This window comes from Coregonus clupeaformis, chromosome 23 (assembly GCF_020615455.1).
Source record: "Coregonus clupeaformis isolate EN_2021a chromosome 23, ASM2061545v1, whole genome shotgun sequence".
In the NCBI taxonomy this organism is placed as follows: Eukaryota; Metazoa; Chordata; class Actinopteri; order Salmoniformes; family Salmonidae; genus Coregonus; species Coregonus clupeaformis.
The window spans coordinates 23,671,879-23,692,527 of record NC_059214.1 but is presented as its reverse complement, the minus strand read 5'-3'; the positions used below and the strand labels follow the sequence as shown (position 1 = coordinate 23,692,527).

Here is a 20,649-nt window from a genome sequence, read left to right as displayed (position 1 = left end):
CGCACTTTCTCTCCCACATGCACAGCCTGTTCAGATGTGACCACAGGATCAATGTATTTTCCAGCTCACTGCAATAAATATTGGAAGAAAATGCTTTCGGTGTGCATCTACAAAAGCGGGGGCAGAAATCAATTTTTTATAATGAACAATTGGATCACCTGGGAGTCCTAAAATAATTTGTCCCTTTAAACATCCTCAAAAAGGAACATATGTTCAAGGAGTAGCCATGGTAACAGACCCAGATGTAACACACTAGGTAATGGATATTATTGGTGCTCCTTCTGCCTCATTTGTTTCCAGTTCCTCTCTTACCTCTCTAGCCATCTTAAAAAGCGGCAATCCTTAGTTGAAACAATAACAAAGCGTACTCCCAGCCCCCGTTCCATTAAAAAGCTGAGGGATGGGGCTGGAGAAATGTAACCACTCGAATTCATAGAAAGAGTTTTGGGTTCTGATAGTGCATGACAGTTGAACCAAGCTCATGAGGCATTTATAAGTTGTATTCTTCAAGCATCAAATGGGTACATAAATTCTATAAGTCCAGAAATGGATGTAGCAACTGCAGATTGCCCCTTTAAGAGCTTTCCAGACAAGCAGCAGTGTCCCATTCATTTTCAATGGAGATAGGCGGGGGGCGGAATTATATCAAAAAACAATCATTGTATTCTAATCTATTTTTGGGTTACTAATTTTTGTTGCCTGTAAATAGTTTTTTATGCATGCTTATGGTGTTATAGCGATTCACTTTTCACGTCGAAAATGTTTGTTTGCTTCGTTGCTATGGTCACCGGCGGTCGGCTGTTGCCCTCATGTGTGAAGGCAGTAGCTGCTTTGACTAGAGGGATAAACCAGGAACCAGGCGAACCCCACTCTGCCCATCGCTTGTCTGTCTGGAAAGCGCTTTACTCTCGCTCTCCATCGCTTTCAACCAGGATAATCTCCAAAACCAAGGTTGGTGAGCATTGCCTCAGACTAGAGCCCTCAAAGCATCACATATTAGTTGCTTGGGAAGCAAGACCAGAGGGACCCAACTCAAGTAAACAGGCAGTGTGAGCAGAGCGCCAGCCTAGCCCCAGGAGCCTGAGAAAGAAAGCAAGGCCCACCTGTGGCCTCGCAAATGCCTGGGAGAGGATTACAGAGTACAGACACTGGGCTAAAGCTGCTTAGGAAAGTAACAGCAGCCTATCCTCGATCATCTGGCTGCAGGTTCACTGGGGGATATGGTTATGTATGGCCATAGGATCTATCTATTCTACAAAGACCAAGAAAGGTCACATTAGGATTTGAGAAACCATTAGTCCACATCTGGTCAACAAAGGTCAAGATTCTCAAAGTCCATTTGATACAACTGCCTGGGTCGTAACAAACAAGTAGAAAATACAACTGAGGGGATTAAAGATGGGATATGAGTTGACTTCTCTTGAAGCTCCCCAAACAAAGAGCCAGGCACCCATCGAAGTCCCAGAACTGGTCCAGATATCTACCGGAGGCCATCTGAACGGCCCTGGTTAGTGGCCAGTCCACCCCCCTCCTTCTGAGTATGACTTACCAGTAGACGTAGTAGCCCATGGCCAGGACCACCAACGCCCCACAGATCCCGGTGAAGATCATCACTGCGCTCTGGTTCAGCATATTGACCTTAAGTTTCCCCACCAAAATAAAATAAAAAAGTTGAAAACGATCAGGAGGACAGCGGATCGTCACTCACGGCCTGTTCTGCTGCACAGCCATGGTAATCCCTCAGAAGGAACAAAGGAGATTATGATGATATAAACTATAACTCAACCAGATCCCACTGGATGAGGTGTAGGTAGGAGGGGAGATCCCACGGAAAACTTCCCACTCAGCGCAAGAGGTGATTGGGGTCCCCAGACAACACTGCCCTCTACTACAATGGGGCAAAATAAGTGAAGTCCAATAAAGATGACCCAGAGGAACAGTGCACCTCCAATCACCAGTCCACTTCAATTCAGACTCTCACTGGACTAAGCTAATGATAGCTAGGTAGGCAAGAATGGCAAGTGACTCCCTTCTAGAGGAGAGGCATACATGTAAGTAGTATCTTACATGCCTTACTCATCTCTAATCCTCATGGATCAGATTAGCACTGATTAGGGAGCTACAGGCACCCTGGATAAGTCACTTCCCATTTCCATCAACCTGGAGGGGGCTGGGTTCTCTTGGAAAGGGGTGGAGTTAGCATGGCAGGCTCTGCCATGGTAACAGTTTGACCACAAGTTGTTGATTCTGCCTTTACTCTGCCATTGGCTACCGACCAGTGCCACTCAAGAAAGGGCGGGAGAAGTGACCTCGGAGCTAGGTTAAAGGCTAGCTACTTAACTAAATTTGCAGCCAGTGTCTTCTTGGTTTCTGGTTGTGGTTTGTTTTGTTCTCTAAGGACATGGTGGGCTAAATAAACACTTGTTCAGATGGCAGCTATTTCAGCCACAACATTCAAAGTAAAGGCGGCTCATTCTCCTCACAAATAACCCAACTAAGAAGATAGCTTCCTCGGCGGCCAGCTTTGCCCTAACATGGGCCATTGGGTTGGACATACAGTACCAGCAGGGCTCGACAATAACGTTTGTCCGCTTGCCCAGGGAAAGTTAAAAAATATGTTGGACAAGCAGTTGTCCGAATAGACCGGTAAATAAAAAAAGTCACGCAAAAATCACTAGCAAACAATTAGGCTACTCCGATCAGAATTGTCTGCTAGCTAACATTGAACCTGGTTGGTTAGCTACCTGCAGATTCATGCAGGGTAGTAACGTCATGAGTTGGGATTATGGTTCATTGTTTAGCTAGCTAGCTAGCTACATGTATAAACAAAAAAGACTCCACTATGCAAGTAACTACTTCAAAATAATGTTTATAATGTCGCTGAGACAGCTGTCGATAGACATAGTTGGTAAATTCGCTCTGACTATCTACTCCGAGTCTGAGTGTCCCATAGCGCAGAATAACTGACACATTTACGAACGCTCAACACCCTTTGAATATGGCTGGTGTTAGTAAACGTTGGCAAAAAAGCTAAATAGAATTGTTGCCAGCGGCACAGTTGCAGTCATCAACGCTCTGGATAACATAAAAAAACTGCCTAACCAGCTCTGCTAGGGTGAATAAAATGGCCAGAGTGAGCGGTTCTCTCATTTGTGCCTGGAAGTAGCTAGCAAGCTAGCCAACGTTAGCTTGGGTGCTTGACTACTGTTAGGTCAGAACGCTCGGATCAACCCTACTTTTTGGCCAGAGCGTCCAGTGTGCACTCTGAACGCTCCGAGAGCTGTAGTGTATAATATACAGTTTTCTAGCTCTGAGTCTCTACTTTCATCCAATGTAAAAACACAATTTCAAATTTTGCTACATAAGATCGAATCGAGCCGGTGGGTCACATTTATTGATATTCATTGCTAGTTAGTGAGTTATTTGCCCAGTTATAGGTCATTTTTGGTCAGCAATAAAAATCCTGGAAAAGTCATGGTGTATATCACCTGTGTGCGTGTCTGTGGGCCGTTGCCAGAGAGACATTGCGCAGCAGGTAAGATAATGATATAGCCTAGCCAATTCATAACAGTGTAGTTTGGCTGGTTCTCGCTAGTTAACTATTAGCATTTATTAAATGTCATTGTCATGTCCGATGTCCTAAAATAACTTTCCACCAGCACTTGTGTATAACCGCAAATGGCCAACACGCAGTTGATACTGGTGCACAGTTGATGAAGCCAATAGTACATACTCTGGTTGTAGAACCGTCTCAAGTGCTCAAAATTGGCTAGGATTCTCCCCTCTTCAATACTGGCCATGTAATTCTGACAAAGTTAAAAAATATATATTATTATAATAGCCTAATTGACATGTAGCCTAACTCCTATGCTGTCAAGATCTCCCCTGAACACTGAATATTTTAGCCTTACAAATAAACTCAGGAAAAAAAAGAAACATCCCTTTTTCAGGACCCTGTCTTTCAAAGATAATTTGTAAAAAAAAATCTAAATAACTTCCCAGATCTTAATTGTAAAGGGTTTAAAGACTGTTTCCCATGCTTGTTCAATGAACCATAAACAATGAATGAACACTAACAGCTTACAGACGGTAGGCAATTAAGGTCACAGTTATGAAAACTTAGGACACTAAAGAGGCCTTTCTACTGACTCTGAAAAACACCAAAAGAAAGATGCCCAGGGTCCCTGCTCATCTGCGTGAACGTGCCTTAGGCATGCTGCAAGGAGGCATGAGGACTGCAGATGTGGCCAGGGCAATAAATTGCCATGTCCGTACTGTGAGACGCCTAAGACAGCGCTACAGGGAGACAGGATGGACAGCTGATCATCCTCAGTGGCAGACCCCTTGTAACAACACCTGCACAGGATCGGTACATCCGAACATCACACCTGCGGGACAGGTACAGGATGGCAATAACAACTGCCCGAGTTACACCAGGAACGCACAATCCCTCCATCAGTGCTCAGACTGTCCGCAATAGGCTGAGAGAGGCTGGACTGAGGGCTTGTAGGCCTGTTGTAAGGCAGGTCCTCACCAGACATCACCGACAACAACGTCGCCTATGGGCACAAACCCACCGTCGCTGGACCAGACAGGACTGACAAAAAGTGCTCTTCACTGACGAGTCGCGGTTTTGTCTCACCGGGGTGATGGTCGGATTCGCGTTTATTGTTGAAGGAATGAGCGTTACACCGAGGCCTGTACTCTGGAGCGGGATCGATTTGGAGGTGGAGGGTCCGTCATGGTCTAGGGCGGTGTTGTTATTCTGTCTCTCACTGTTCAAATAAACCTACCATTAAAATTATAGACGGATTTTCTTTCAGTGGGCAAACGTACAAAATCAGCAGGGAATCAAATACTTTTTTCCACTCACTGTACCGTATACCAGAGTATTTGAAAATAGCCACTGGATGGCTTTTCAATACCCTCATCAAAAAAATATTTGTAGCTACTTAAGAAAATACCTGCAGTCAACTTGTGCAATATGTTAGGAGATAAAGTAGATCGCGTTCCTCATTTCACCAGTCACATTATTTTACATTATTAAGCTTATCATCGTTCCCCAGAACAGTTGAGCCAGTCACATGTTTGTTTGTAAATAGCACAACAGGAGAAAGCGGGAGCAGGTGAGTCGAGCTGTGTATTGACAGGGGTCGCGTTTTATATTGAACGTCAGTGTTTTTTTGCTTAAATAGAATGATCAGGGACGTGCAACTATAGTTTTCCTTCACAGAAAATACATTAGTGCGACACATTAGGCAGAAAATAGCTTTATTTTAATCAGATGACAACAGATGTGCAACACTATTTAGCTGGCATCAACACGAGTAAATGAGTTTACAATGAAAAAGCAAGGTATGTTTTGCAAAAACGATGCATGGCCATCATATTTCTGTTTATCCCCCAAAAATTGTTTGGCCAGCTACATTTCCTAATGTTAATCTTTCATTTTACTGGAGAACAGTAGGCTGGCTACACCGAGAAAAGTAGCTGTCTGCTGATAGAATGCCCGTTTGTGAATTCTCAGAGTGGAGGAGTGCAACTGAAGCACAAAATTTGTCTGATGCCGAGCAGAAATTACAAGAAGCATTTTAAATCTGCATTTACAAAACGCAGCAAGATATTTCTTATGCGTAATACGTTTTTTGCTGCATGAAAAATGCAGAATTCTGCATTAACGCAAACCCCAAGTTTAACTTTGTAGTTATTCAAGCAAGTGGCTGAATTAATAAGGTGACGGGGTATCATATAGTGTTCACTTTCTGCCATGTTTGAGAAGTCAAAGCCCTTTGGATGAGTTCTGTACAGCTGCCACTGCTTGATTTCTTGAGTTTTTTTCTCTCCTCCATTCTAGGCCTGTCTTCTCCTCTACACAGACACAGCATATACACATGCTGCTTCAGAGCCAGCACTGTTCTTTCAGACAAGCATGTGTCAAAACTTTGTTCATTTGCACGTCTCTCGTTCACATTCGCTTGTAAAATGTCCAAACTCAGCAAAAATGTCATTCGGTAGCTCCTACCCATACATGTATAACTTTATTAGCTGGATTGCCTTACTTTGCAATTCGTTTATTTCTGTTTGCGCTCGTTAGCATATTTAGCTAGCAGCCACCATGGAAATTCGCCATTACTTGTGCTCATTCTATCATCATTCCGGTAATAGACGCCCAAAAGGCTTTTTTTGGCGCCCCCTTGTGTATAAGCCAGCAATACCGTAAATCCCGGGACGATATGAAAATCTGAATACCGCCCAACCCTAGTTCACAGGCAGGAGTCCAGAGACATGAATAGCCGGTCAAGCCAAAGCACCACTGATGTGATGCTAAAGCTAGGGGTCAGAGGTCTTGAGCCAGAGAACACACTTCTGGCTTCACTGCCAGGCCTAAAAGCTGAGTGAGAGAGGAGACGAGAACACAGTGAAAGCTGGACAAGGAAAGTCATTCAGAATCCGAGGAGAAGAAGCGCAGATCCTAAACATAGGCCTAGCGCTCAAAGCATATCTGATACACACGGTTATAGGTTAATGGCAGCAAATGCCTGTTTGTTCATTGTGCAAGTCAATGAGTTTGCATAACTCAGCATTGAGGCTCATCTATCCATGTCCTTTAACAAGCCTGCTTAAAGGGGCTAGGCTGGGTTAGCCTAGCATCTGCAGTTAGCCTCCGTTATCAATGGCTTCATAGTGTAACCATAAAATTCTGACTGAGCTGTAAGGGAGAGATGACTGATAAGACATGAGGATCCAAGTGGTGCTTCTTCATGTAATCAGCAAAACGGGGATGGCCGTTAGGGAACGTGAGGGGTGATAAATAGGGCTAGCTAGTCTGGAAACCCTAAGTTTGCTCTTTAACAATGGAGAGCGCTTAAAAATGAGGACCAGGCTATGTACTGGTGATTTAATCTTCTCTGTGCAGGAAACGGACATTTCAAAGCCGAGCACAAAACCATAGCACACCTGAGACAGATTGACGATGTGAGCGCAGTGATGGGCCTTATTAGCGCTCTCTGTGTGTGCAAGTTTAACTAACTTCAGACCAATGTTCCCTCTAAGCTGTGCGCAGGAGCACAGTAACCATGAGGCTGCTGCGCAGCTCGCCCGGGACTGCCGTGCAGAAGAAATATCAGCCCACAGAGAGAAGCACGAGATTGAACTTCACTCAACTTTCTAGAGCAGTGGTCACCAACTGGTCGATCGTGATTGACCTCCAAGGCTTTCCTAGTCTATCGCCAAACATTTATGTATATAAATATAAAAATATTAATATATATATATATAAAGCCTCTTGTTGCGAATATTATTCACCTGCGCGCTGAGTAGGCGAACTGTTGCCATTTTGAACCATTTCATGCGTCTGAAGGTTCAAAACTCTGCCTTCGACAGGCCCGGAGAGCAAATCAAGTGCACTATCGGCCTACCGCTGGCCAATCAGATGGCTCAGATTACCGTGTCTGCAGTAACGTAGCAGGCATAGAAAGCTACAGCAAAGGTGATACTGTGATATTTCAAAACCATGACTAGAGCGAGACTGTCAACGAATACAGCAAAGAGCTGCTGTTTTTATGAGTGAGTTCATGTTTAAGTTCTTACTCGGCACTATCAACATGTTGTATTCAACACTTTTATAAGCCATAAAATGCGCGTTCTTCCTATTTCCACTCAGCGCTACAACAAGCACTGCAGCAGTAATGAATGAGTAGGAAAGTATATCTATAGGCTTGCGTTGTTATTAGCATCTTGGGTCTTCTTTAAATGTGTGCATGAGGCAGAAATGTGGTGCGACTCGAGTTGCCATCAGCTGGAAGACGGGGTCCCTTTTTTGGTCAGAGTCAGTAGAGGAAAGGGAGAGCGGAGGGCTGTTGAGGCATTTTTTTTTTTATGGCCCGAACTACAATGCAGGGCAATTCAAGCAAAGCCCACGTGCGATAATAATATATTGGGCCTATAGCTTACTGCACAAACCTCATTGCTACAGTACTGTTTTTAATTGGTTAATGTTGCATAGGTTTACATTTTCTAAGTCATGTAAAAACAAATCTGAGTGGTAGAGCTCGGCTTGCATTGACTCAAAAAATTATCGACTGAGAAAAGGTTGGTGACCACTGTTCTAGAGTTTTCCCTGTTAACACCATCAACGTTTCCCTTTACTGTGGCAATTGTGATTGAATCCATGCAATATTAGCCACTTTCAATGCAACATACCGAAACAAAACTAATTATGGAAGAGATTTTGTTGTAGGCAGAACGCATCGGAATAGGATTCTATTGCATTGACACGCACGACTCAGCCCTTACTCTACACAGACCTGTGAGACAAACAATCACAGCTGTAGTAGGCCTATATGTAAATAGACCTTTGCCATATATGGATGTGCCACTTACTTTGAACTGGACTGTGTTTAAAGCATGAGCGGTCGTGAGTATATGCGCTTTTTTATTTTGATCAAAGCGAGAGCTGCATGTAGCCACATTTTGTTCATATCCTTTGCTAGTTAGTGAGTTATTAGCCCAGTTAAAGATAATTTGTAGTCAGCAATAGGGGAGCTAAATACTTCCTACAAGAGCACAAAATGTGTACATTTCTAGACATCTTTGAAAAGCGAGTCATGTAAAACGTTTTTTTTTTGGTCTTAAAAAGGGGGTAGCATAATTTGTCTGATTATCTGTAATAAATGGTAATGGAATAATTATGCATTTTAAATTGGTAAAGTGGTTTCTTGCATCAAACAACATTTTCAGTCACCTCCTTGTCTGAAGGACAAGTGGATAAACAGGTTAATGTCAAGCCCTATATGTCTAATGGAATGTAGGCCTACATTGAACACCACACATTGGCTGATACTGTAGGCTAAATAATAGAACAGTGATTTCCATGTTATAATGTATATAATGTTATGGTATGCATTTTCTCCATTGTTTTTGATGGTAGGCCACTCTGGTAGGCTTACATTACGATCAAATAGCCACAGTAGCCTACTTGGCCACTGTTAAAACTAACTTGAAGCGGGTAGAGCCTTAAGTGTTCACAGTAAAAGCGCGCTGGAAGTTGCACAGAACTTTCACAACGTTTAAGTTAACGCTCAGCAGACCTGAAATTTGCTCAGTGCCAAAGAAGATTAGAGAGAATATTGCTTCAGACGTTAACAAGAAGAGACTTGCCAGTCTTCCATCCCATTCTCCACAATAAAGCAGCGCTCACAATGACTAACACGCACATGGTTTACTAACACGAGAGAGACATATACACATACATACACAGTTGAAGTCTGAAGTTTACATACACCTTAGCCAAATACATTTAAAAACAGTTTTTCACAATTCCTGACATTTAATCCTAGTAAAAATTCACTGTCTTAAGTCAGTTAGGATCACCACTTAATTTTAAGTGAAATGTCAGAATAATAGTAGAGAGAATTATTTATTTCAGCTTTTATTTCTTTAATCACATTCCCAGTGGGTCAGAAGTTTCATACACTCAATTAGTATTTGGTAGCATTGCCTTTAAATTGTTTAACTTGGGTCAAACGTTTCGGGTAGCCTTCCACAAGCTTCCCACAATAAGTTGGGTGTATTTTGGCCCATTCCTCCTGACAGAGCTGGTGTGACTGAGTCAGGTTTGTAGGGCTCCTTGCTCGCAAACGCTTTTTCAGTTCTGTCCACACATTTTCTATAGGATTGAGGTCAGGGCTTTGTGATGGCAACTGCAATACCTTGACTTTGTTGTCCTTAAGCCATTTTGCCACAACTTTGGAAGTATGCTTGGGGTCATTGTCCATTTGGAAGACCCATTTGCGACCAAGCTTTAACTTCCTGACTGATGTCTTGAGATGTTGCTTCAATATATCCACATAATTTTCCTTCCTCATGATGACATCTATTTTGTGAAGTGCACCAGTCCCTCCTGCAGCAAAGCACCCCCACAGCATGATGCTGCCACCGCCGTGCTTCACGGTTGGGATGGTGTTCTTTGGCTTGCAACCTACCCCCTTTTTCCTCCAAACATAACGATGGTCATTATGGCCAAACAGTTATAATTGTGTTTAAATCAGATCAGAGGACATTTCTCCAAAAAGTACAATCTTTGTCCCCATGTGCAGTTGCAAACCGTAGTCTGGCCTTTTTATGGCGGTTTTGGAGCAGTGGCTTCTTCCTTGCTGAGCGGCCTTTCAGGTTATGTCGATATAGGACTTGTTTTACTGTGGATATAGATACTTTTGTACCTGTTTCCTCCAGCATCTTCACAAGGTCCTTTGATGTTGTTCTGGGATTGATTTGCACTTTTCGCACCAAAGTACATTCATCTCTAGGAGATCGAACGAGTCTCCTTCCTGAGCGGTATGACGGCTGCATGGTCCCATGGTGTTTATACTTGCATACTATTGTTTGTACAGATGAATGTGCTACCTTCAGGCGTTTGGAAGTTCCTACAAAGGATGAACCAGAATGTGGAGCTGTACAATTCTTTTTCTGAGGTCTTGGCTGATTTCTTTTGATTTTCCCATGATGTCAAGCAAAGAGGCACGGAGTTTGAAGGTAGGCCTTGAAATACATCCACAGGTACACCTCCAATTTACTAAAATGATGTCAATTAGCCTATCAAAAGCTTCTAAAGCCAGGTCTGAAGTTTACATACGCTATGTTGACTGTGCCTTTAAACCACTTGGAAAATTCCAGAAAATGTAATGGCTTTAGAAGCTTTTGATAGGCTAATTGACAAAAATTGTAGACCTCCACAAGTCTGGTTCATCCTTGGGAGCAATTTCCAAACGCCTGAAGGTACCACATACAAACAATAGTACGCAAGTATAAACACCATGGGACCACGCAACCGTCATACTGCTCAGGAAGGAGACGCGTTCTGTCTCCTAAAGATGAACGTACTTTGGTGTGAAAAGTGCAAATCAATCCCAGAACAACAGCAAAGGACCTTGTGAAGATGCTTGAGGAAACAGGTACAAAAGTATCTATATCCACAGTAAAATGAGTCCTATATCGACATAACCTGAAAGGCTGCTCAGCAAGGAAGAAGCCACTGCTCCAAATCCGCCATAAAAAATGGCCAGACTACCGTTTGCAACTGCACATGGGGACAAAGATTGTACTTTTTGGAGAAATTTTCTCTGGTCTGATGAAACAAAAATAGAACTGTTTGGCCATAATGACCATCGTTATGTTTGGAGGAAAAAGGGGGTAGCTTGCAAGCCGAAGAAAACCATCCCAACCGTGAAGCACGGGGGTTGCAGCATCATGCTGTGGGGGTGCTTTGCTGCAGGAGGGACTGGTGCACTTCACAAAATAGATGGCATAATGAGGAAGGAAAATTATGTGGATATATTGAAGCAACATCTCAAGACATCAGTCAGGAAGTTAAAGCTTGGTCGCAAATGGGTCTTCCAAAATGGACAATGACCCCAAGCACACTTCCAATATTTGGTTAACTTTAGCTAGCTATGATAAAAAGTTTGTATTGCTAGTACTCCATAGATTGGGATTATGGTTCATTGTTTAGCTAGCTAGCTAACTACATGTCTAAACAAAAGACCCCAATTTAAAGCTTACTGTTAGCTAGCTGACCACCCATCAAGTTAGCCAGGTGTGTCTGACGGTGATTACGGCTATCTATTGTATTATAATGCTAAAATATTTGTATCTGGAATTTGTCTTTCAGCATCAGTAGAACACACCTGACTCTCCTCCACCAGTCATACAAGGATAATGGTCTACTGCCTCCCATCAAAAAGAGAGCTGGCCCAGGCAAGCACAGGTTACACCTGAAGCATGAGGACTTACAGCGTGTGGTTAACATCAACAACTACGCAGAGGTTAATGAAATAGTATTACCAGGACGCCACCCAGGACACAAACACTTTGGGTGGAAAGCTCAGGTCAAGCAGTACCAGCACTTCAGGTGAATATCATTTTCATTGCATTGTATGAGGTTATTCTTCTTATCTAAACTTGGGAGGTGAATTGATGTTGTGCAAGGTTGTAATGTCTTCTCCATTTTTTTTGTTATTTCCTGTTTTACAGCTTCGATGCTCTGGAGCCTGGTGTTGTCGCCAAGGAGCGTTCGGACTCAGTCAGGACCAGGTTTCAGCTGCTGCGCAAGGCTGACATCCTTCCTCCCATAGATGGTCTGCCTGTACAAGCACCACCTGGACTGGACACAGCTAGACAAACATATTTTTGAGAAGATCCGGGAGTTTTGTGACGAAGAGGCTATGGACATCACATGCCCTGCACCAAAGTCAAGGGCAGAACAGGCTCTCCGAATATAGATTCCCTTGTTCATGCGTGGTTCGGACGGACCAGTCATCAGCACTATCTGCAGTGCCTCTATTCAAATGAATCTCCCCTAATACATTTTGTGACGTTGCTGCTACAATTTTTTTTATCCTGCTGCTCAGCCACTTTACCCCTGATTGTATGCATATAACTACCTCATCTATCACTGATATCATTATTGATATTGTTTTTGTAGACTGTATATTATTGTATTTATATTGACACTATTTCTGATATTGCTACTATGCAAGTAACCATTTGGCTGTACCGTTTACACCTTCTGTAGAGACCCATCCACTTAGCAAGATGTGGCTGGGGGTTATAGCATTTATTTTACATGACCCATCAATTTAGACAAGTGTGTCTGGGTAAGCATCATCTAATATTGATGAAATATTTTTTATCTGGACACTTTCTAATACTTTTACCATATACTGCTTCCCGGAGACGAGGCCCAAATCCCCGTCATTCGCATGAAGAAAAGACGGAGATACAGGGGGCGAAGGTCGGGGTGCCTTGTGAGGATTCGTAGGTGAGTGAGTAAATCGCCACTACCATCGGTTCTATTGGCCAACATGCAATCACTGGAAAACAAACTGGATGATCTACGGTTGAGACTATCCTACCAACGGGACATTAAAAACAGTAATAGCTGAATGACGACATGGATAATATAGAGCTGGCTGGGTTTTTCCGTGCGTCGGCAGCACAGAGCAGCTACGTCTGGAAAGACGAGGGGCGGGGGTGTGTGTCTATTTGTCAATAACAGCTGGTACACGATGTCTAATATTAAAGAAGTCTCGAGGTATTGCTTGCCTGAGGTAGAGTACCTCATGATAAGCTGTAGACCACACCATCTACCAAAAGAGTTCTCATCTATATTATTCGTAGATGTCTATTTACCACCACAAACCGATGCTGGCACTAAGACCATACTCAACGAGCTGTATAAGGCCATAAGCAAACAAGAAAATCCTAATCCAGAAACGGCGCTCCTAGTGGCCGGGGACTTTAATGAAGGCAAACTTAACATACAAATCTCTCCCTTGCCCTCCATTTGGCAAATCTGACCATAATTATATCCTCCTGATTCCTGCTTATAAGCAACAACTAAAGCAGGAAGTACCAGTAACTCACTCAATATGGAAGTGGTCAGATGATGCGGATGCTACAAGACTGTTTTGCTAGCACAGACTGGAATATGTTCCGTGATTCATCCAATGGCATTGATGAGTATAAAACCTCAGTCACCGGCGTCATCAATAAGTGCATCGACGACGTCATCCCCACAGTGAACGTACGTACATATCCCAACCAGAAGTCATGGATTACAGGCAACATCCGCACCGAGATAAAGGCTAGAGCTGCCGCTTTCAAGGAGCGGAAAAACTAATCCGGACACTTATAAGAAATCCCGCTATGCCCTCAGACGAACCATCAAACAGGCAAAGCATCAATACAGGACTAATATTGAATCCTACTACAGAGGCTCTGACACTCGTTGGATGTGACTGGGCTTGCAAACTATTACGGACTACAAAGGGAAACCCAGCCGCGAGCTGCCCAGTGACGCGAGCCTACCAGACGAGCTAAATGCCTTTTATGCTCGCTTCGAGGCTAGCAACACTGAAGCATGCATGAGAGCACCAGCTGTTTTGGATGACTGTGTGATCACGCTTTCCGTAGCCGACGTGAGCAAGACCTTTAAACAGGTCAACATTCACAAGGCCGCGGGGCCAGACGGATTACCAGGGCGTGTATTCAGAGCATGCGTGGACCAACTGGCAAGTGTCTTCACTGACATTTTCAACCTCTCCTTGACCAAGTCTGTAATACCTACATGTTTCAAGCAGACCACCATAGTCCCTGTGCCCAAGAATACGAAGGTAACCTGCCTAAATGACTACTGCCCCGTAGCACTCACGTCAGTAGCCATGGAGTGCTTTGAAAGGCTGGCCATGGCTCACATCAACACCATCATCCTGAAAACCCTAGACCCATTCCAATTCGCATACCGCCCCAACAGATCCACAGATGATGGAATTTCAATCGCACTCCACACTTCTCTTTCCCACCTGGACAAAAGGAACACCTATATGAGAATGCTGTTCATTGACTACAGCTCAGCGTTCAACACCATAGTGCCCACAAAGCTCATCACTAAGCTAAGGACTCTGGGACTAAACACCTCCCTCGGCAACTGGATCCTGGACTTCCTGACGGGCAGGCAACAATCCATCTGCCACACTGATCCTCAACACCGTTGCCCCTCAGGAGTGCATGCTTAGTCCCCTCCTGTACTCCCTGTTCACCCAAGACTGCGTGGCCAAGCACGACTCCAACACCATCATTAAGTTTGCTGACGACACAACAGTGGTAGGCCTGATCACCTACAACGATGAGAGCCTATAGGGAGGAGGTCAGAGACCTGGCAGTGTGGTGCCAGGACAACAACCTCTCCCTCAATATGAGCAAGACAAAGGAGATGATCGTGGACTACAGAAAAAGGAGGGCCAAACTGGCCCACATTAACATAGACGGGCTATAGTGGAGCAGGTTGAGAGCTTCAAGTTCCTTGGTGTCCACATCACCAACAAACGATCATGGTCCAAACACACCAAGACAGTCGTGAAGAGGACACGACAACACCTTTTTCCCACTCAGGAGACTGAAAAGATTTTGCATGGATCCCAAGATCCTCAAAAAGTTCTACAGCTGCACCATCGAGAGCATCCTGACCGGTCGCATCACGGCCTGGTATGGCAACTGCTTGGCTTCCGACTGTAAGGCGCTACAGAGGGTAGTGTGTACAGCCCAATATATCACTGGGTCCAGGCTTCCTGCCATCCAGGACCCATATACTAGGCGGTGTCAGAGGAAGGACCAAAAAATGGTCAAAGACTCCAGTCACCCAGGTCAGATTGTTCTCTCCGCTACCGCACGGCAAGCAGTACCGGAGCGCCAAGTCTAGGTCCAAAAGACTCCTTAACAGCTTCTACTCCCAAGCCATAAGACTGCTGAACAATTAACCAAATGGCCACCTGGACTATTTACATAGACCCCCCCCTTTGTTTATACACTGCTGCTACTCACTGTTTATTATCTATGCATAGTCACTTCACCCCTACCTACATGTACAAATTACCTCGACTAACCTGTACCCCCGCACATTGACTCGGTACCGTTACCCACTGTATATAGTCTCGTTATTGTTATGTAATCTTAGTGTTACTTTTCTTTTTTTCTTCTTTTTTTGTTGTTTATTTAGCAAATATTTTCTTGATTTGATTTTAAAGCCAACTTCATAAATATGCTACGCGGTTAGTAGTATTTAGTTAGTAGTAGTCTCCTGAGTGGCGCAGTGGTCTAAGGCACTGCATCGCAGTGCTAGCTGTGCCACTAGAGATCCTGGTTCGAATCTAGGCTCTGTCGTAGCCGGCCACGACCGGGAGACCCATGGGGCGTCCAGGGTAGGGGAGGGAATGGCCGGCAGGGATGTATCTCAGTTGGTAGAGCATGGCGTTTGCAATGCCAGGGTTGTGGGTTCGATTCCCACGGGGGGCCAGTATGAAAAAATATATATATTAAAAAATAATGTATGCACTCACTAACTGTAAATCGCTCTGGATACGAGTGTCTGCTAAATGACTAAAATGTAAATGTGGTATGAGAAAAATAAAAAAATAAAATGTAATAATAAAACATTTATTTTTTAAACAGAACAAATCTGTGGGGGCACGTGCCCCTGTGGGCATGACGCCTCAGAGCTCCCCAAGTAAGCGTTTCCCAAACTTGGTCCTCTGGATCCCAAGGGGTGCATGTTTAATTTTTTGCCCTAACACTACACAGCTGGCCAAATTCCCAATCTGGCCCTCATACCATCATCCCCAGCATCCATCCCCCTCCTCTCCCCTGTAACTACTCACCAGGTCGTTGCTGTAAATGAGAATGTGTTCTCAGTGAACTTACCTGGTAAAATAAGGTTAAAAATAAATAAAAAATGTTTCAAATTATCAAAGCTTGATGATTAGTTGATTATTTGAATCAGCTATGTAGTGCTAGGGCAAAAACCAAAACGTGTACCCCTTGGGGTCCCCAGGACCGAGTTTGGGAAACCCTGCCTGCCCTAAGTAGAACAGAAAGACAAAGGGAGCATGGGCAAAAGGTAACATCACGACGATCAAACATGCACATCATCCAGTTAGCTAGCTACATCTCAAAGAGATGCATAAAATTATTGCTTTTAGTACTGGTGCAGTTGAATAAAATGAATTTTACAGTACAGAATCGCCAAGGCACGCAGCAGGAGAGTTTGCACTAAAGTAACCCGGTGGGACGACAATGTACACATGCCAAGCTATACTTGCCTCGATCTGACCGAAAGCTTAATTGCTTGAATGCTGTATTACACATTCTGCAGAAACTTTTCATTATGTTTTGTTACACACATATCCACTAAAGTCCGACATTCACCATTTGCTTCTATTTATGCCAAGTCTAAGCATACATTTTCATGCATACGTTGGATAAATCCAACGTAAGCACCACACAGAACTGAGGCCCAATGCTGCAAGGCAAACGCAGCGTTCCATTGGAAATGTATGGACTTCTGGTGTGCCAAAACGCACTATGCTCGGTCTGATCGAGGCGTGACTGAAGTGTACACATGCAGTGTCACCGTCGAACAGGGAGGGATGCTCACAATTTCCCAATGTAACATTACAATTCCTGAAAATAGAAATAATATACTATATAATGCCATTTAGCAGACGCTTTTATCCAAAGCGACTTACAGTCATGCGTGCATACATTTTTGTGTATGGGTGGTCCAGGGGATCGAACCCACTACCCTGGCGTTACAAGCGCCGTGCTCTACCAGCTGAGTTACAGAGGACAAAACCAAGCAAAAAGTGCATCAGGCACAGCATATTATTTTAACACAAGATTGCTACTGTATGTTTTGATATGAATTTAGCGAATTCTTCATCAATGCCCTTGCCACATAACTACGCTAGCTAACTTTTAACTGCTTAGTTAGCATCTAGCTAGCAAACTTGAACTTAATTACCTAGTTTGACCACTAAAGACGTTGATTGCTCATTAAACGTAGCTAACTGCTGTTAGCTAGCCAACTATACAAACATAATACAAGGGACCAATCCAGCTAGCCATTCGTCTGGAAAACGAATACGATATTGTATTTACGTAAATTAGCATGCAAGCAAGGTATAAAACGCAATCGAGGTTTCTGTTCTATCTACCTAGCTAACTGGTAGTTAGTACCCAACATCAGAAGATTCGTGCTTACTAGCCAGTAAGCTAACGTCGTTACCCCTTACTGTCACTCACCGTGATAATGCTAGCGAGTTAACTAACGTTACCTGATTTCTGCGTGTGATGAGTCTCCGGATTTGTTCCAGTTTTGAAGATGCAAGCTTCTTAGCTAGTTCAAAATGTATCTAGCTATAATCTTCATTAGTGCTGCCACTTTGGATGCTTCAGGATTCCAATCTAAATTATTCTCAGTAGCTAGCTAATTCACTCATCAGGGTGGTTGCTATGCTATTGTTTGTCGCTGAAAGCACCAACTGAGGTATAAAAGATCAGAGCAGAGAATATATCAAACTTCCGGTCCAGCCCCTCACCCATAATCGGAATGGAACACTTCATGTAATTTGGCGGTTTTCATTAATATATATTTTTTTATTTGGATTTATTAGGTTCTGCATTAGCCGACGCCAATGGCGACATTTAGTCTTACTGGGGTCCGACACATAACGAAAAAGACAATACAGACAAAATAATGTACTATTTACATACATTTAAAAACATTAACATGTACTCAGTGCTTAATTTGAGCCGGATCCTGCAGGAACAGGATCAAGCACCTCAACGTTTTGGATAGTTTCGTTCCGGAACCCATTTGCCAGGATCCTGTACTTCTCCTGGCATGAAAAAAACGTAAAAATTATAATAAAAGCAATCAGAGTTAGGCTAATTCAATATGACTCCTCTGTAATTCTCATGGCTGCCCCTAAAAATGTTGCCCCCTAAAAATGCAATGTGAAAACGTGCCTGATAATTGATTCGTGTTGGGCGGGCCCAGGTTTATGATTTGCGCAACATTGTAGCCTATGTAGACCTTCGCGTGGCCATTTCCGTGGCGAGAGAGAGAAGCGCGCCTGTATCTCGCACAGAACTAGAATGAGATTCACGTTCTATGATTTCTCTCCCTCTCTCTCTACTCTGATAGACATGAGATCAATTGAAATACATTTGCCAAAGTTATACAATTACTGCTGTCTGTTCAGAAATAAATGAAATAATTCCGAATGCTACACCAGGAGTAGGCATATAATTTAGCCACAGATTATCAATAGTTTATTTGAAAAAAGTGCCTAGCTGTGGATTGTGTGTAGCTCAATCACTAGGCATGCCTACAGTCGGGAACGCGCGTCAAATCTGTCAGTGAACAGCATACAGCCAAAACAGGCTTTCGCAATATTTGAAATACAATCGTGGGAAAATACAGGTTGGAAAGCAAGTGGATCCTGCTAAAAAGATAATACTAATCTGTCTGTAGGCTACCAAGTTAGCAACTTCCAAATAGGCCTATTGAGCGAACAGCATTGTTTTACCAAGTAAAACAAGAGAGATATAAGCTTTTGGCACAATCGCATCTGCCAACGCTGGTGAGTGACAGCATCATTTTAGGACTATAATTTCCTCCTCATATTGTACAATATGTGTCTTCACACACCTACAGTAGGTTTAGGCTGTTGATGGATTGAAGACAAGGTTGTTTTTATTGATCTCAGATTCTCAGTTTGTCAGTGTCATTTTGATTATTTGTGAGGTATTAAAAAATATTCTGCTAAAGTCTCCAGTCATCTAAAATGATCTAGAATTGCATGAAATGCGTTTATAAAGGCCACATTTTTCCCGAAACCTAGGCTACACATTTTTTCCTCCATGTGTGAAACTTCTGCAAGCGCCTCTACTCTACTGATCTATGCCAGTATGCAAAAGCGATGATAATGCGTGCAATGCTTTATTCAAAAGTTGTTGTTTTTATGCGTTCTGGTACCTCAGAGCACCCCGGGTCACCCCCCTTCTGCCTCACCTTTTGTTCCATCACCTCCCAATTGACAAATTAAGCACTGCATGTATCAGTGTGCATCTATCAGTTACACATACCTGTCAGTACATACACACAACAAGTAGGTCACATGGGGGACCGGCGTTGTGCAGTGAGGTGTTGAGACCAATTAATTATATTTACACTAGATAAATAAAAATAAAATGTTATTTGTCACATGCACGGAATACAACAGGTGTAGACTTTACCGTGAAATGCTTAGCTAAAAAATAAAATAAAAAAATACAAGTAATGAGACCTTTCCCAACAATGCAGAGTTAAAAAGTAAGACAATTAGCAAATAAAAATAGAAAACAGTAACACAATAAATAACAACAATATAGAAGGAGTATTGGTCCCGAGTCACAATCTGCAGGGGTACGAGGTTGTTGAGGTAATAACTTCAGAAAAGTATTCACACCCCTTTACTTTTTCCACATTTTGTTGTGTTACAAAGTCGGATTAAAATTGATTTAATTGTAATTTGTCAAAGATCTACACAAAATACTCCAAGTGAAAGGAACATTTTAACATTTGTAAGAAATGAACAGAAAATAAAACATATTAGATATATCTTGATTGGATAATTATTCAACCCCCTGAGTCAATACATGTTACAATCACCTTTGGCAGCGATTACAGCTTTATCTTTCTAAGTCTAAGAGCTTTGAACACCTGGATTGTACAATATTTGGCCATTATTCTTTTATCAATTTTTCAAGCTCTGTCAAGTCGGTTGTTTATCATTTCTAGACAGCCAAATTGTAAGTCTTGCCATAGATTTCCAAGCCGACATATGTCAAACTATAACTTGGCCACTCAGGAACATTCAATGTCGTCTTGGTAAGCAACTCCAGTCTATATTTGGCCTTGTGTTTTAGGTAATTGTCCTGCTGAAATGTGAATTTGTCTCCCAGTGTCTGTTGGAAAGCAGACTGAACCAAGTTTTCCTATAGGATTTTGCCTGTGCTTAGCTCTATTCAGTTTATTTTCATCCCCCCCAAAAACTCCCTAGTACTTGCCAATGACAAGCAAACCCATAAAATGATCCAGCCGCCTCTATGCTTCAAAATGTGAAGAGTGGTACTCACTGATGTGTTGGATTTGCCCCAAACATAACGCTTTGTATTCAGGACAAAAAGTTCATTTCTTTGCCACATATTTAGCAGTTACTTTAGTGCCTTATTGCAAACGGGATGCATGTTTTGGAATGTTTTTATTCTGTA

The 20,649-nt window shown here is 43.0% G+C and overlaps 1 protein-coding gene across 2 annotated transcripts in view; it reads right to left on the bottom strand.

The window, feature by feature from the left end:
• LOC121536728 (1-acyl-sn-glycerol-3-phosphate acyltransferase gamma) overlaps nucleotides 1–17,881 on the bottom strand; it is a 35,685-nt gene extending 17,804 nt beyond the window's left edge. The window contains exon 1 of one of the 2 annotated variants that reach the window (XM_041844193.2): nucleotides 17,667–17,881. The gene's annotated coding sequence lies outside the window, so the exon portion shown is untranslated. Of the gene's footprint in view, nucleotides 1–1,549; nucleotides 1,960–17,666 lie in introns of those variants that run through there. The other variant, XM_041844194.2, reaches the window with a different exon arrangement.
• Between the last annotated feature and the right edge of the window lie 2,768 nt (nucleotides 17,882–20,649).